The sequence below is a fragment of the Catharus ustulatus genome, chromosome 5 (genome assembly GCF_009819885.2).
Source record: "Catharus ustulatus isolate bCatUst1 chromosome 5, bCatUst1.pri.v2, whole genome shotgun sequence".
Lineage (NCBI taxonomy): Eukaryota > Metazoa > Chordata > Aves > Passeriformes > Turdidae > Catharus > Catharus ustulatus.
The window spans coordinates 46,750,373-46,768,954 of record NC_046225.1 but is presented as its reverse complement, the minus strand read 5'-3'; the positions used below and the strand labels follow the sequence as shown (position 1 = coordinate 46,768,954).

Genomic DNA, 18,582 nt, shown 5'->3' with positions numbered 1-18,582 from the left:
CTGCAACTAGAAACCTTGATATCTGATTTCTGCAGAATTTTAAGACTGTCAGATAAACATTATCAGTTGAAATGTTTTGAAGAGTCAAAAGACCTTTTCTTCTGATCAAAACGTCTATCAATATGATACTGTCTCTGCAGTTGTTGCTGTATTTCAGACATACATTTTGCTTTACTTTTCAATAGAACTGTTTGTTATTGCTTAGTGCTATTAACTTTCTGAAGAATAAAAGTTTGAAACAAAAATACAAAGGATTAAACATCTTCTGGGAAAATTTCTTAATCCTGGGTTTGAATTAAGGAATATTGGCAACATTGACCCAATTGGTGATTCTTGACCTAAAGAAAGTGAAACTGAGCAGTGGATCATCATACTGAAACAGAAACCCTTTCAAGAACCCTCTATGATGCTTCACATTGTTTACAAAACTAGATGTTAATTTAGATGGATTCTGTAATAATTTACTGACTATTTCCTTTCACTGTAAAATATAATTTTAATGAAAACTAGGAGAAACTTTTAGGTTAGTATACTTTTGAAAACTTTGTGTCTAGTCTTACACGACAGAGTGACTTTACAACTGATAAAGCAAAAAATGATGATGAACTGGTAAGCTCTCTTACAATTAGACTGTCCAACACTTTCCTTCAATTAGGATTCCTATGATTTTTTTTTCAGAAAAACTCATATTAAACTGCTTGCAGCACGTTTTCAAAATGTAGAGAGAGAATTGTCTTTTATATAATGGAATTCCGTTTGGATTTGGCTGTGCTACACATTTTTCAAGATGTGTTTTACCTTCTGTTGCTTTCCTCCTCAAAGAAAAATGGCACTTTACAAGAACTTTCCTTACACAAGCCCAATATTAGGACTGACACCTGCGAAAGCTGCAGCAGGAAGAACTGAGTCTTGGAGCTAGAGGGAGAATGGAAAGAGAAGGAAGGACATTTATTCAAATATCTGGAACTATGGCTACCCAGACAGCCAGAGCAGCTTCCCTTCTGGGACTTAGGACAGGACACATAAACATCCCAGTTAAAAGAATGCGAGGGCAGAAGCACATAACCACATCCTACATCTTGCCCCTCAGACTTCCAGGACATGGGAGGGGATCCCTCTTTTTCCCAGAGTGGAAGAAAGAGATAAGGAGAGAAACATGGGGCCATGCAGCAATAGCAGCCACCACACAAGCTGAGGCTTGATCCCCAAGCCATTAGGGGGGAAGGACTATGGCAAAGGCAGGCCTAAGTAAGACATTGCTGTCCAGGACACTTGGTGGCATCCCTGTATGGTCAAAGCAAGCACTGTCACTGACCCAGGTGGGACATCTCTGCTGCCTCCACCAATCCCTCCATTCTGACAATTCATTGCACCGTATGAGACCTCCACCTTGCAATAAATACAAAAGCTTTGGAAGGAAGAAAGTTGCAGAGAACACACTACAGCTTACAAAGTCTGTGGCAGGAAAGTTTATGAGAAGGCAACCCAGGCAGTACAGCCCCACCATGATGCCAGTGGAATTAAACTTTTGCTAATGTTTTACATGGGATGCAGATCTTTTCTTAAACAAACAAACAAACAAACAAACAAACAAACAAACAAAAACCCAGAAAAAAAAAAGGCAAAGCATTATCTTATGAATGTAAACAAAGATGAAAGACTGTTTCATTGCATTTTTTACATAGCAGGAGTATGTAAGTAATGGAGATCAAACAGAAATATTTATTTTGTTACCATTATTTTATCTTCATTGGTCTGTGACCCCAGTCAACAAACTTTGTTTGAGGAAGTCTAAGTGAGCAGGGTCTGTTTCCTACAAACTCCTCTCACATCTATCTCCTGGTCTGGCTTGCATACAGTTCTTTCAGTAAATCCATACCAATCTCTGACACAGAATGTTGTTTACAAATCATTTGAGATAAAACATAAGCCTCTAGGTCTTCACTCAGCTATTTATTTTAAAAGATCTCCTACTTTTAAAATACAATCCTTCATTTTCTTATTCCCTGGACATGGACCACCTTTTGAATTTCAGTGAAGTGGAGGTTTACCTTGTCTGCAGTTTCTGTATAAGCAGCATTTGTAGTGCAGGGTTTTAGACCATGCTAAACCCTGCTGTCATAGAGCAGAAATAAAAAGATTGTTTGTTCTGGGGGTATTAATCTAGTGAATATCAGATGCATTTTTTTCTGATTTCTTTAATACATAAAATCAAATGCTAAAACCAGTTTGAACTTAAAATTACTTAAAAATATTTACAACTTTATTCTAAAAATCAGAAAAAGCATAGTACTCTTGAGGTAAATATATCTTCAGCATGAAATAATAAAACAATTTAAATATTTTATATAATTTTTAATGGTCAGGTTTGCATGTGTATGCATGTGATGTACTTATAAATATGAACACAGACTATTAAATATAGGTGTTGCTGACTTTTGTACAGATAAACACAAACACATCCCAAGAGGGTCCTTTCACAGGATACCTGTCCTTTTCTTTGATGAGATCTTACTGTTGGTTTCCAGCCATGAATCAGTGGACAGAAATAGAGTCAAATAGCACTAAGTCCAACATAAAACATTCCTTCCATCACACCCTAGCCTAGAGGATTTTAAAATTGCTGCCCAGCTATAGATCAAGCAGCACACAAGTCCTGACACCTCCCTGATAAGTTTGAGAACCAGATTCCTATTGAAGCTTCTATTAGGAGAGACTCCAAGAAAATAAAGTGATCGGGAACCAAATATTAGAATTGCATAACAATACTCAAAAGAAATATTATTGAACTTGTAACTCTGAAAGGTATCCAAGTAATCCTCTTTTCACTACGGAATGAAAGGGGAGATATGTGGAGAGGGAAAATCTGCGGAACTGTAAGAGGGACATTCTTCCAAGCTAATGGCAAATGCCTTTGGGGTCAGAGATGAGCTTTACTTGAGAGAGAGCCACAGAGGCAGAAGGGATCCTGGGCAGGGACTGGAGTAGGTGTGGGAAGTACAGCCTTTCTAGGGTAAGAGATTATTTTCAATCTTCTCTCTGATCATAAAAAGGAAGACAAAGAGGAATAATTTCTAGTCCTCAAATCTCCATCTCCCTACTAGGCCTCATGAGTGGTCTCTCAACAGAGTGAGAAGGTGGGAAAAATGGGGAATGTCTCTGCACACTTAGCCTTGGGGTGCTGTAAGCGATGATTGGATACAATAAAAGCTGGTTTAAAATCATATTTTAAAAAAATCACTCAGTTGTGAACGACATACTTGCAAATCTGATTTCCATTAGAAGCTAATTGTCTAAAAAATCTAATTAATAATGAAAATGAAAATTAACAAAAACCAGAAACTAAACAGAAAATCAGAAGTGAGAATATGTGATTTATTTATTTTTTTTTTGTATAAAGAGGGAGATTATTACTTGTTTTGTGAAGGCAGGCGTAAAAACCTGTGTTTTTTAGATGATTCTGAACAGGAAAAGAAGTAAAATGATGAAATTTGCTAATTTCACCAAATTGAAATGGAGAACTAGGAGACAAAACTGCATATGAAGCTCTCTGTACCAAAGAAAATGGTACGCAGTGATAAAAAAAAAAAAAAATTCTTCTAGTTATAAATGAATATTAAAAGTCTATTATATTCTCTACCAGTCCAGAAAAGAAACTCAAAACTAAGTCACTATGGCTGTTAATCTGCAACTGGATTTCAAGATCAGTGAAAATTAGAAAATATGTAACACAGTAGGTAAAACAGAGGCTGAGCATATAGTGTCATAATAAAAAGTATTTTCTAAATTCTTATTATGCAATGAACTGAAAACTACATGCAATGATGGTAATGCCATCACAGAAAGAGAAACAGGGTAGGAAACAATACAGCAAATAACAACAGAAAGGATTAAAAGTATGGTATAGCTTCTATCTGAAGACTCATGAAATACAGGAATGTTTCCTGCCTGGGAAAGAGAGAATTTAGAACCGTATAAAAATCAATAGTATCATGAAGAAGGAGAACATTTATTCATTGTGCCTCATGCAGCAGGAATTTGCAGAAGTCCAAAGTAGAAATAGAAAGCAGAAATATTAGAATAAAGAATTTTTTTATTCTGCTTGTCCATGTAAATAAACAAACTATAATATATAACAAACACAAATCATTCTGCAAAAAGTTTGTTATTTCTGATATAAGAAATACTACACAAGAAATTAACCAAGCCATGTACCTGAAAAAATTCTTCTGATTTGATAAGGATTTCCTCTTTCCTTCAGGGATCAGTTTCATTATCCCTTTAGCAAACTAATTTCTTTTCTTCTTTACGGATCCTGACATATGTCATATGTGCTTATTACAGTTTACTGTCACTGGAAATGCCTACCACACTTAAGGTTGCAAAAATCCTTCTTTTGGAAGTATTCAATTTGTTATAAAAACTGATACTGTCCAGCAGCATGATAAGATCTCAATACATTAGACACCACAAATGTAAAGTCAACTTGGCAAGTTAATAATTCAGAGATTTCAAAAGTCTTACTCATTTTGTGAAAATATTTTTGGCTCCTGAGGTATGAGCCCAAACTTTGTCAATATCCCTTAATGTATAGCTAGAAAACCCCATCATGGGGTTCTTTTTCTTTTTCTTCCTCAAAAAGCAGCCTTATTACCAGCATTCATCATCTTACAAAGAAGAGCTTTTACTTGTATCCAACATGTGATTACAGTGGGTTTTATCTTGGTTGTATTTGTACTTAGTTCTTTTCCAGTGCTGAGCCTCAGATTAGCTGATGCTCTTCCTCAAGGATGAGAAAGGGGAAATTACTGGATCCGAACTGATCCACAGTTATCCAGGCTTACTAAAGATCTATATACTTTACACCCAATTTAATTATCAAATCAAAACCAGTTAAACACAAAATTTAAAATACCTGACTTTATGTTTCTGTCCTATTTTGAATAGTCAATAAAACTGTGAAATATTATTTTCTCAAGTCTTAATAGCACAATGACACCACTTTACTGCAATTTTGTTAATGACAATTTCATACATTAATAATCAACATTAAAGTCTTTTTAGCAGTTACGAGCATCCCCTTCACCACAGTATCATTCCAAAGTGACAGCAGTCATCAAATTTACAACTATCGGCTAAAAAGTAAAAAGGTTTTAAGCCAAAAAATAGTTTCTAGCATAGACTTTTTAAGAAGAAAATTAGATGCATCTAGCAATTCAGATCTGTGAGTCTGCTGGTCTTCAAAATTTAGTAGTGAGAAAGTTATAGATACGGTCTTGATTCCATAATATAAATTTCTTTTTTCTTCATAATAAAATAATTTAAGGTGTAAAGGTTTAAAGTCTTCTTTGCCCATAGGAGGTTTATGTGGAAAATTCATCATTCTGCCAATCCTCCCCACAAATAATTTTGGCTCTCTATTCCCAGAAAATTGAAAAGATAACACAGTTTATAGATTGCTTACACCTCCTTTCACTCCGTGGTTGAAGTGGAAGCATCTCAAGATCACAAAAGGGGCAGTCCAGAAAATGTGGCTATTATTTTTGGTCCTGAATTAGGGAAATGTTTTTCCACAAATATTCCCCCCCTTCCCACAAATAGAAGACATTTCATTTTTCTAGCTAACTCTAGTGTAAAACTAATCTTTTAGCTACATGAGCTACAGGAGGTCTTTTTGAAAACAATATAAATTAACCAGATTGTATTCCTGTTGCCTTTTAGATTTAAGGTTCTAATATGGTGTTTCTTTATTTCCTGGTGTTCATTATATCCATGAGCTATGAAATCTCTGTAGTAGGAGGCTCTATGGACAATGACTTTTGGCAACCAGAATCCTTACTGAATAGTAGGGTGCCTGTTTTCATTCCTGGTGGAGACATGACTGAAAAATATTTTTGACATTATATTGCCTATACTTTGTACATAAAGAGATGAAAATTATTTTTTCCCATTGAGAAAGACAAAGATTTTATCATTGAGAGTTTACAGAGAGGACTACTGAAGTGATTATGCTTTTTGGTGGGAATGAACCATTAGCAGAATCATTTGGAATACCATATTTTACACCTGTAAAAAAGTACTGAGAGCAAACTGATCAAGTATTTCTGGAATATAGATGAAGATATGAAAAGCAAAAATTATTCTAAATGGCACCTGTAGCACTATTTTTTTGAAACTAGAGAGAGAGAAATAATGAATAATGTACACTGAATACCTTGTAAATGCACTGGAGAACCTAATTAAATCCACTTCCTCCAAGGAAGGGAATGTTAAATAAAATTTATCCTCCAGGTTGGTGAAATTGGGAGGAAAAAAGTCTGCATTTAAACCTAACCCTGAAATTTATTATTTTTCATTATATTATTCCTATTTTGGAATTCAGGAAACCTGTCACAGGACTTTTGCAGAGTATGTGTATCTCACCTCTATACCCCCTTTCTCTCTGCCTCATAGGCATAATGTGAATACATCTGCTATAGTCAACAGCCATTCTCCACAGTATTTTCCAGTGTGCCTCAATTCCAAACTCGTCGGCTGGTCTCCTGATTTTATAATTATATTCTTCTACTCAGCATCTGTAGCCTGCCTGGAAAGATATGCTCAGCCCTGGAAATTGCTGTTTCTGAGTACATAACTACAGGAAAAATAAAACAGATTACTTGTGAGCTTACATGGAGATTTGCCCTTGATTTTAAAACTAATTCACATCTATTTCCTTTACTGGCTACCAATTCTCTCACAACATGCAAAAGCTTTAAAAAAGTCTTTACATCCAGTATGGTACACCCAATTTAGCTGACAGTGACTCAATGTTTGGAAGTTGTCAGTGACATCTGCACATAGGTATTTGATGGTACTAGAGTGTAAAATTGTTTCTGTATATTGAATCCTCAAAGCTCAGGTTTTGCTGTGGAGGATACAACTCTTAGAGACTGTCCTTTCGGAAAAACTTCTCATTTTAGTCGTTATTATTGAAAGCTATCAACTTTGATAAAACAGCATTAACTGAAGATCAACAATTCAAGCAAAATGAAAAGGGATATCTCTCCATTTAGCTGCAGACAACAAAATGTGTAATGAATTTAACAGTATAATTTCTAGTATGCTGAGCCTCTCAGGACTGTTAAGAAGTGGATAAGCATCTATAGTAATAGTGGATTTGAAATGATCTACCAACAGACTGTTCTTAAATAAGTAGTACCTGAAAGCATCAACAAATATCAATGGTGAAATATAATATAAAATATATTGAACTTCAATATCAGTGGTTATTACAATAAAATAATGTTCACATATGATATACATAGGATTTACATGTAAAAATTGTAGTTAATTGTGTTTTGAGGTATAATTTATGCATTTATACACAGATACATATGTATACACATATATATATATATATATATATATACACGCATATCCATACACATATATGAAAAATACAAGTGTATACCATCAGTCTTAAAGTCCTTACTAAGAATTCACAGTGAACATCATCTTTGGATATTGAAAGCCGTAGTGGACAAGGACCTGAGCAACTGGCTCTAGCAGACCCCACTTTCATTGACATGTTGGATCAGAGACCACCGTAGGCTCTCTCCTAATAGGAAGGAAAACAAGACCTAACATTTCTGGATATGCTATTTCAATTCCTCTGGCCCTTATGTTTTTGTGCTTTTGTCTTTTTGCTTTTTCTTTTGTAAAAAGAACGAAATGCCAACAACCCCCCAACTTTATTTTTTTCTCCAGACAAAAAAATAATAGAAAATGGAGCCAGAAAAATTAATTAAAAAAAAAAAAAAAAGGAGGATACTCTAAAATATAGCTTCTTTTTGAGAAAAGAGAAAAACATTTGAAAATTCTCTTCCTCCTTTAGCTGCTACTGTCCTCCGGGAAGCTTTTAACAAAGAAGACACATTCCAGAAACAAAATTCGTGTTAAGAACAACAGAAAACTATTATATAAAATGTGGCTTAATACTTCTGACAATCAATAAAAATAAAAGTTAAGTACAGTAATTTCAAGATTATAAGCCGCACCTGAGTATAAGCCGCACTTCCAGGTGTCGGCAACTTTTCGTTCTTTGTCCATACATAAGCCGCACCTGATTATAAGCCATACATTACAATACAGAGTGTGATAAAAGGCATCTATTCTATCATCATCTGTTGTGGGTGGGGGCAGTGATCTTATCTCCACGGGAGACATTCTGCTAATGGGCCATCCATTGAAACCAGGTCGGGCACTGTTCTTTATTTTTTCACAACCCATCCTTCCTCCAGCGAGTAATTTTCTGCTAATGGCCCATTGAGTCCCACTATGTGACTGATAAAATTACTTCATCCCTTTGGAGGTTGCTCCAGCCAGGGGGAATGAGCCCAACATTTCTTACCAAGATAAAAACAGAGGTTTTGGGACACTAAGGTAGCCCCTTTCTCTACTGGACTCCAGAGGAAAACCGGATTTCTCCACATCACCACTGGACCTCTGGAGGGAAACTGCACCTTCTACAGGAGCACTGCTCCAACTGAATCACATCTGTCACTGCAAGAGGACTGCAACCACCATTTAATGGGACTGCCACCAACACCCTGCCTGACGGGGTGTCAGGCTGTACTCTGACTTTGTCAGGGTTTGGGGTTTGTTTCTTTGTAGTACTGTATTTCTATTTTAATTTCCCTAGTAAAGAAATGTTATTCCTAATTCCCATAGCTTTGCCTGAAAGCCCCTTGATTTCAAAATTACAATAATTTGGAGGGAGGAGGTTTACATTCTGCATTTCAAAGAGAAGCTCCTGCCTTTCTCAGCAGACACCTGTCCTCCAAACTAAAACAGCAACTTTTTGTTCTTTGTCCATATATAAGCCACACCTGATTATAAGCCGCACTTTGGGTTCGGACCAAAACTTTAGTTAAAATGGTGCAGCTTATAATTGTGAAATTACTGTAACTTTTGAGACTTAAGAAAAACCAAAAGGTGAATCCTTAGATTGTTCCATCACCTAAAGAACATTTTAAAATTGATTTTAACCCAGCACTTTAAAGAAATTACTACAAGCCTTGCCTATTTGAAAACTGCACACCCAAGTTGCTGTGTGTACTTTTAATTTTCTTCTAGGAGGGATTGCTTTGTGTTACAGAAGTCTTTGTGAATTAGGCCTAAATATACAAGCGTTTTTTTTCCCCAGTGCTCTGAGTATAGAATTTGACATGAAGGTCAACAGGTACAAGTTCAAAAGAAAATTTGTTTTCAGGCACGTACATTTATGGTGAAGGAAAGCTATTTGAATACATAGATGTAACCATTTGGATTAATTTTTCTCAAGGTTGCAGACATAAATTCATTACTTCATTCAGGGGAGTCATTTGATCCAACTACTTGTGCTATTTTCTTGTTTCACATGAAGAACTTCAACATTTCTGAAGGAACACAGCAAAATCAAAAAATTCTAGAGGCTCATTTTCCATGTTCATTATTGCTATATATCTATAAAATAATTTTCAGAGGTTTTTTAAACTGTAACTTCTCTGTGATACCTTTTTCTTGAACAACCATATCTTAAAAAACCAAAACAAGGTAAGCATAACAGAGAAATAAGACTAAGTAAAACCAGAAGTTGAATAGTGATTTTGTCTCCAAGACTTTCATTTAAACCTTCTAATCAAAACAAGCAGACATCTCTCAGTGTTATATTTTCTTATAGCCTACAAGAAACTTCAGAATTTAATGAGAAAATACTTTCTGGGTTCTCTTCTGTTGTCCACCCTGTAGTTCAACTACCTCAGGTGTCAAGTATTTACATCTGCAAGTGAGGTCAGATGAGGTCATTATATGCTTTAAACCAGAAGTCGTGCTGTAGAAAACAACTGCTTAGTAGGGAAAATTTTTTTCTCTTTAACTGGAGTACTCACTAATACTAAATACGTGCACGTATACTTGCAGGAGCAAGCATGGGAACACAGTGCAGTAAAAGCCACTAAAGCTAAATCCTTTGAGACATCAGCGTTCCAGCACAAATTTCACGAGAATGACAAAAAAGGCTCAGTCAGTCAAATTCCTCTCAACTTCTCAGTCCCACCACTTATGTATCACAACTCTCCCAGACCAGAACACCTCACTGGAGAAGACCTGTCCATAAGCAAAGAAGTGATTGCAATGTTAACATTCACCCCAGAATATACTCAGGAACAATTTACTGCCTATTGGTTATTCCCTGTCCAGTTCAGATGCATTCCCTTTACACCCCAGAGACAATTCTGACCACCCTGAACATGTTTCCCCCAAATGGCAGTGAAGTGTACTATTCTCAATCTATTACAGAGGAGATATTTGATCCCATTCTGGAATATCCTTCATGTTCTTTCACACCACAAAGCAATTTCCTTACACAACAATCATTTTGAAAAATGGCAAAAGCAAAGTTAAAAGATTCTTGAAATACATGAACAGATGACTTCTCTTTAGTTACCAATCTATCCAATAACTACATGGAGCCTTAACGATGAAAGAAAGAAAGAAAGAAAGAAAGAAAGAAAGAAAGAAAGAAAGAAAGAAAGAAAGAAAGAAAGAAAGAAAGAAAGAAAGAAAGAAAGAAAGAAAGAAAGAAAGTTAGTTTTCAGATTACAGGAGAATTTTCAGGAAGGCAAAGAATACTATATACGTAGATTGACATAAAAAATGCTTGTCATATCCAGAACAAATTAATAATTAAATCACAACTTTACATAAAATATAAATGCATTCATATATCAGTGAAAGTTACTATCCTGATTTTCTCCCCAAACTATTTAACAGTAGATTCTTGTTATTTTTATTAGCTACATGTTTACTAGGTTAAGGAGAAAAAAAGTAAATCCATACATTCTCCCAAAAATTTTAGTCAGATGACATTTACTAAGTCTTGCTTTACCTCTTCTAATTGCTAGCACAGCACACAGCAATCTCTGTACCTAATCATACATTACTAAAAATAACCGAATTTAGCTAAAACCAACAAATAAACCATGGAATTTCAGATTTAGAGTGTACAGTTTTAAGACTGTATTGACACTTCTACTGCAAATTTCATCTAGGACTGAGAAAAGGCTAAAGACCTAGCCTAGCAGAGGCTAAAACACTCCTCATCATCATTAACGCTGGAGTGGAGGGAAGGGAAGGTGGGGAGAGAGAAAAAAAACATAGCCCTAAATGCCCTCCCTGTTGTTAAATGAGGTGAAAAAACCAAATCACTCACACATCTAACTTTCCTATTTAGTGTACATTAAAATATATGCAAGCAAGACCATACAGCTCTATTTATATAAGAATGCAAATAAAATTCAGCATTTCAAGCATATTTTTAAAAGACGAAGAAAAATGCACATGGATTTTTTTATAGGTCTGGCATATTTTGATAAACAGATTTGTCACAGTTTACAACTAAATGTATATTTTTAAAGATTATAAATTTTTTTACCTCTGTTTCTAGTGCTGGGATCCTGAATGCAGAACACTCCAGTGCTGGATACTGCTCGTTTCTTTTCTGAGGTTTTTCTTACCTTCTTTTATTTTTTCCCCTTTTTTTCCCTTTTTAAAAAAAAAATTAAAAAGTTGATAGCTTGAAGTACAGAAGGATTCCAAGACAGCCTTACCTAAATGAAGAGAATCAGGAATTCAGACATGACCTCCCTAAAATCTTTTGGTCAATAGAAGAAGAAAAAAAGCCCAAACAACAAAATGAAGAAGCAAACAAACAAACAAAAGAGCCCAGTTCCAGCTAGCTCCTGCTAGCATAAAAGTTCAGATTTCGCTACTGAGATCATTGCTCTATTCTAAGCAGTTTTGCTCAATGTGTGATTCTAACAAAAACACCCTCTGCAGCTGGAGGGAGCCTTAGCTAAGCACGAGCCTGTCAAGCCTTTCCCAGTGACTTCTGTCTACTAAATTCAGACTGATGTTTTGTGAAAGGGGGCCTCAACAACCAGGCCCAGATTGCCTGAAAAGTATTTCCTGCCTTTGAGAGAGAGAGGGAGAGAGAGACAGCGAGCCTGCCTGCCTGCGCCAGGGAGAGAGCACAGAAATGGAGGGAAAAGAAAATGTCAAGACCGAGTGTTTCAAGGCACTCAGCTCTATACACTGCTGGGTTATTTCTGCCAAAGAAAAAAATCTGTACTGCAGCTACATAACGTAAAAATGTTTTTAAACCTCTTCGTCCTGGATTTTTCCTTTAAAAAAATATCTTATGCATCTCTAATGCTCATGCAAAGGTAACAGTTATCCAGAACGAGACAAGATCACCTCTGAAACACCTGGTCTTTGACATCAGGTAGTGAGAAACATGGTCTAAACTTAACACATCACAGTGACAAAAGGTCGAGTACTATTCTGTTGAGCAAATATACACAGTTAGATAGATTCCATTTAAAGACATATGCTAAAAATGCTTTCCTACTCAAGAGAATAAGCTAGATCTGAGAAAACAAATGCTAGAGTTTAAATACAGTCATGTTGCAGGCAATGGAATATGTTGCTTTACCTCTTTTGAGAATCCTCCAGAGTCACACAAATCCAGCTCTGCAAAAGCAAAAGGACAGACTCCATCTTGATCATATTAGTATTTTGCTGACATAAAACACTTGTAACTACTTCGTTCCAGTTTGACAGGGTGCCTGAATCATGTCTCCAGAGTAACCCACAGCATCTACATCCTTTGCTCTATACAAATTTAGTGAATATCGTCTGTTTATCTTTTCTGCTTTCTTCTGCCTTCTCTGAACGACTTCCTCTTAGCTGTTCCAGCCTGAGAACTTGGATTACCATTTGGTTTTGATTAAAACCAGACGGACAGCTCTGTGGAAGTTTGAGGGTAAGCTAATGGAAATTACTAGTATGGTTTTAATTAGCGTATTTATTAGTAACAAATATTAGCTATTCACGTAACAAATTCTACTAATAAACACATGCAAACCCCCATCTTTGGCCACTGGTTTCATGTTTAGGTGAAATAACTTACTTTATATTTATTTCATTTAAGTCAGTGTGACTTATAATAGCAATCAACATGTACAATTTTTATTTTTTTTACACTTTCTTTCAAGACAGAAAGTAGTGCTGTTGCTAAGTTTATTTGTCTTACCTGGTGGGTCATTCATACATCACTTACTCTCTCACAACCCCTTTGGCTGGTGTAAACCCTCTTTATTGATTATTGGTCTGAGTAAATGACTTCAGAGTTATTGATCAGGTTATTAATTGGAATCTTTGGCCTTTGTCTGGCTTTCACAGGAAACTACAGAGGTAAGACACTGCAGATGTTTTCATACAGAAAATGATGTCTGGACATTTACTGACCAGAAAGTCTGCATTCAGCAGGCCTGCCACAACTGGGACAGGATATGTATTCTGAAAGGAGATAGAAGATCTTCTTAATTACTAACTGCTGAGACATGAGTTTCTACCAGCCTCCAACAACTGCTTTTAGCTGTTTATATAATGCCTTCATTAGCTCAATTGAATCTTTCCAAGGGCATTTCTTAAGTCAAAGAAAAGCCAGCCCTGTAGAGCTGTCTCCAGCTCCCACTAATATGGCCATATCTGGAGCTAATTTGTCAAGCTTTAGATCTGAGCATGTGGAACTTTCTGCTAAAATCTGCTAAATTTGCTGAATGTGGTCTTCGTTGTCACACATATAATTTTATATATACAGTTTTCAGCCTTAAAATTACAGTATTAGCTTTAAAAGTTAGTTGCAAAATTATGCAGGCCCAAATGGAAGTGGGTTTGAAATTTTTCCCAATAGCTTTCATGTACATGGATAGTGGAGGTAGACAGCCTTAAGTGGAATGACTTCCCAGCCTAACCTCTGCATCTTCAAAGACGGAGGTCTTTGAAGCCCATAAAAGGAAGCAGCACATGTGCTGGTAAACTCAGAACAGCCAGAAGCACAGCCCCAGAGGTAAATAACTTTTCAGGATTATTTTTAACTACATTTGGCTACTCTCCGTTCTGAATCCATAACTTTTACTCCACTGTGAAGTGTGATTTATACTATTTTCCTGCAAGATTTCAGTTTGGAATTTAGTGAATAAGTTACCAGCTGTGAAAGGGCACATTTTATTTGCAATTATGCAATTGCACAAATTGCACAATTTAAAAATTTATGTTTATGGGAACAAAAATAAAACAAAAAGCCTTTAATTTCCTTGCAGTTAAAATTTACTAAGACTGTTTGGCTTTATGATACCAAAAAAAAAGTGATGAAAATTTGAAACACACTGTTCCAAAAAAGTAAACAAATATTTAATAACAGAATCTTGCTTATTTTTAAAAAGCATTATTTTTCTTTAGCTAAACTTCATGTAATATTCCATCATAAACTCTTCGCTTTTTTTTTTTCTTTTTTTTTTTTTTTTATTTTTTCAGAAGCCAGTCACAAGGAAAAAGACAGACTGAAAAATTTATAAGTGGGGACATATTTAAAAGGTATGAGATTATTAGAACATGATCTCCTATGTGAAACAGTTTCAAAAAAGAAAACATTTCAAATATTCTAGCACTTGACGAATAGCTGAAAAAGTAAAAAGACCATCATAGACAATGTCTGTGTATTTCCTGTCTAAGAAAACTCAGGGCAGACTGTCTCCTAAATACCTTTTCCTGATATCACATTTGCAGAAAGGAGGGGAACAACCAGTTTGAACACTTATTCAAAAGCTGCTTCATTAAAATTTTAGAATGGTAGAATAGGAAGAACATGTGAAATCAGAACATTTAAGTCTGGAATCTTGATAATGCTGTTAGATCTTGAACAATAAATAGAACAGAAAAAAACAAGTGGAGGAATGGAATACTATTGAGAAACAAGGTAATTCACTATATAAGACCAGCACTTCTATTGTGGTCAGACTGACTATACTAAAGTTATAGAACTTATCTCCTTGTTATTTCTAAGCTTAAATGAAACACAAAGGTGGTCTTTTATCTTGGCACATCTGCAACTCAGAAAACCATATATCTCCAAGTTAGGCTGTATAAATCAGGTATTCAAACAATGCCAATTTTCATTTAGGTAATGTTAGTTGAAGAGCTATAATGTTCTATTCTTATTATCATTATAGTTTATTTCTAAAATAATAAAAAATAATATCAATGTAGAATAAATCATGCATATATAATATTATTTATTCGCAAACAAAAAATATTTTTGTCGTACTAGTGTAAGTTGAGTACACTCCATGACATGCAATGGAAAGAGAAACCAATAATATGTTATTTCCATGATCCTATATAAAATGAACTACCAAAACAATTAAAAACTAAGAAGAATTCAGAGTAATCAAGCAATTTCTGTTGTAGCAGCACACAGACATTAATATAATGCAGATGTGCATATTTTCAGACACTCTTTATTTGTCTGAAGATCTGAAGGTCTTTTCTAGACCTCAAACTAGACATGGTGGTAAGATCTTCCATAATTTAGTTCTTGCTCAGCCAAATCTCTACATAAAGCAATTAGAATTTATCCAAATCTTGCAGTTGATTTATGGGAAATTACTAACATAATATAGCTATGGTTTACTGAATCCAAAATTCAAGTAACTTCTGCGAAACAGAATCATCAGGGTTTGTAGACAGAAAAAGCTTTTCATGCTTTAAAAACAATCCAAACAATCCTTCTGAGAAAGTAATGTGCTGGGAAAAAAAAAAAAAAAAAAAAAAAAAAAAAAAAAAAAAAAAAGAAAAAAGAACACCTGAGGTTGCCATATGCTCTAAAGAAAAACATGAAAACTTTCACTAAGATCTTCCTTTTTTCCCAGAGAACATATTTAAACCTGATATATTTCCCATTGTAACTCAAGAATAGGAAAAAAAACAACCCACCCTAATTTGTTTAAATACACCTGGAACTGCTAAAAGTACTGCAACACAGAGACAAAAAATATTTTCAAACTTGCAATGTTTGCTTTTGTTTCACAGTGGAATTAACTGATTTCATGAGGTATCCCATACTTCCACATTTCATAGGTATCAAGTATATGATTTTGTTCTTGCCAAGACATTTTATGAAGATTTTTGGATTTGATGAAATCATTATAAAACACAAGAGGGAGCAAGTGGAGGGAAAGAGGAGCATCCATCAGGCACACACAGAGTGGCATAACAAAATGACTGGGGATCAGGCATAGAAGAAACACAGATGTACTAGCCCTGTTCAGGGGCACGACCATGTGTCCTGCATCCTTGGTAGGTCCCAGTGCATTGAATTGCTGTACAAATGTGTTGCATGAGGAAGTCTGAAAAAGACTCTTTTTGATTTCCCAGTTGAAACAAATTTACAAGTGACAATTTCAGCAAAATGAAATTAATGTTAATATATTAAAACTACGTCTATATGCACAATTTTTCACTGTCAAGACTTTATGAACGGGATACAATTGAAACTGCTTGAAAAAAGCCTCATCAAAATCACTAAGAGAAGCAACAATATCTATGTGCATCTCTATGAGAAATAAAGTTAGGATTTTTTTATAGCAATCATACCAAATAAAATAAACACCCCTTCTAAATATACAGTTGATTTGGAATTTGCTAATTACATTTCTGCAATTTGGAATATTGAATTCTAATTGTCAAGGACTTTATTCAGTAGTTTAGACAGAAATATTAAAATAATTTTTTAAAGAAGCCCTTAGTCTTGTGTGTATTTATGCACCCACTAGTTCTCAGTGATGTATTAATGAAGATTATCATTAAGCCATTAAAAGGTAAAAAGAAAGTTAAGACCCTTTGTAAAAGCTTTTATTCAAAGATTCTAACTTTTCCAAAGAAGATAAACTCTTAAATCTGAGGTTGCTGCTGAGGAAGACCCAAACACCAAAATAATATGCCAAATGAAGATTAACGTGGATTAAAAGAATACAGTGACTTCCCAAATGAGTAGGTGATAACACTCAGGCAGATTACCCATTTTTAGAACTGTTTATTCTATTTCCTGTTTTGGGATTTTTGATCATTAACATTCAAGTTTGAATGATAAAAAAGAAGGATTTTGTTAATAACACAGAAGGGTATTTTAAGTGTGTCTGTCAGAGTTGGTTACATTTTCCCTAACATGGATTGTTAGCCATTGCTCCAAACAAATTTCACTTGTTTTCAAGTTTCAAATATTGGTAGAAATTTCTATGTCAGTATTTAAAATATCTTTTCTTCACTAATATTCATATAAAATCTGTTTAAAAAGAGCAAAACATTTTAGAAACACCAAAGACAAAAGCAATAAAATGTTTAAACTTTCCTCAAACTAGGTCTCAAGTATAACTTTTAGTGGATATGCTGGTTGATGCACACATCTTTTCTTGTGTTGGCAAATTGATGACAAAACCCGTAAAATGACAATTACTGCAGGTCCCATGGAAATAAAACCTTTCACAGTCTACTATTTTATGTTTCTAGACAACTAACACCAAAGTTCAGCAAGACATTGTAAAGCTATTTGGTTGAGAGTGCTACACAATGATATAAACTGAAGTTAAAGCACAGTTTCAAGAGCTCATCCAAGAAAAAGTAGTTCTAGTCTCTTTGGAATATGCTGTCCAGATTTTGGCCTTGCTTCTACCTTTTAGTAATAGATCAGTATATCTGTCATAACTTGGCAAGAAATTCAGAAAGCTGTTTATCTATATTTTACATTTCCTGTTGTGAAGACTGTGTCTTCTATTTTGGGGATATCTTTCAAGCAATTATTAGTTTTTAAATCAAGCCCCTGTGAAGACAATTTTTCTTTTAAAGATCATAAATTTCAAACAAAAGCATGAAGATACATTAACTGCCCTCTGTTTTCAAGTACTGTACAAAAGTATTGTGGTTACAAGTTGAATTAAAAATTATCTCATGGGTGCAGGTGGTACATTTTAATTTCATAGAATTGACAAGCACTGATATAGCAGAATGCATGCTTGCAGATGGTAAATATTAAGGATGGTGCCATTAAATATTGAGTATGAGTAGACAATATGCGACCAGGTTCTTCAATACTCTTCATCTCTCAGCGAAGACAATTCTTTCCTTAAACCTTATATATACGAATATTGGAAGGATATTGAAGTACATTTACTTGAAAAATCACATTTTATTGCAGTTAGTGTTCTTGTGATAGGATCAAAATATTTGCACAAAACTCAGGGGAGATACTTCATTTTAAAATAGTTGAGGGACAGGTCCCGTTGTCCCAGACTTGTATGAGCTGTTTGGATTCATCATTCCTAATTGCTTTCAGACCTGTGGAATGCTGCTCTCTCAATGTGAGAGAGTGTCTGCTCAGGATAACTCACACAAGAATTTTCAGACCTAGAACCTTAGAATGGCTAAGGCGGGAAAAGTCCTTTAATATCATCAATTTCTACCATTAACCCAGCACAACTGTGTTTCGCCATTGAATTAGATTCCCAATTGCCACATCCATGTACAGTAATTTCATGATTATAAGCCGCACCATTTTAACTAAAATTTTGGTCCGAATCCGAAGTGCAGCTTATAATCAGGTGCGGCTTATATACGGACAAAGAATGAAAAGTTGCTGTTTTAGTTTGGAGGACAGGTGTCTGC

General features: G+C 35.0%; 1 protein-coding gene across 7 annotated transcripts in view; it reads right to left on the bottom strand.

Moving 5' to 3' along the window:
• The window catches only part of DLC1 (DLC1 Rho GTPase activating protein), a 279,555-nt gene that overhangs the window by 217,942 nt on the left and 43,031 nt on the right, over window positions 1-18,582 (bottom strand). For 2 of the 7 annotated variants that reach the window (XM_033060568.1, XM_033060559.2), the window contains exons 3-4: window positions 12,515-12,552; window positions 11,456-11,565 (exon numbers count right to left, since the gene is read on the bottom strand). The exons of 2 other annotated variants lie outside the window; for them this stretch is intronic. The gene's annotated coding sequence lies outside the window, so the exon portion shown is untranslated. Of the gene's footprint in view, window positions 1-798; window positions 916-11,455; window positions 11,590-11,630; window positions 11,650-12,514; window positions 12,553-18,582 lie in introns of those variants that run through there. 3 more of the 7 variants (XM_033060562.2, XM_033060565.2, XM_033060561.2) reach the window with 3 other exon arrangements.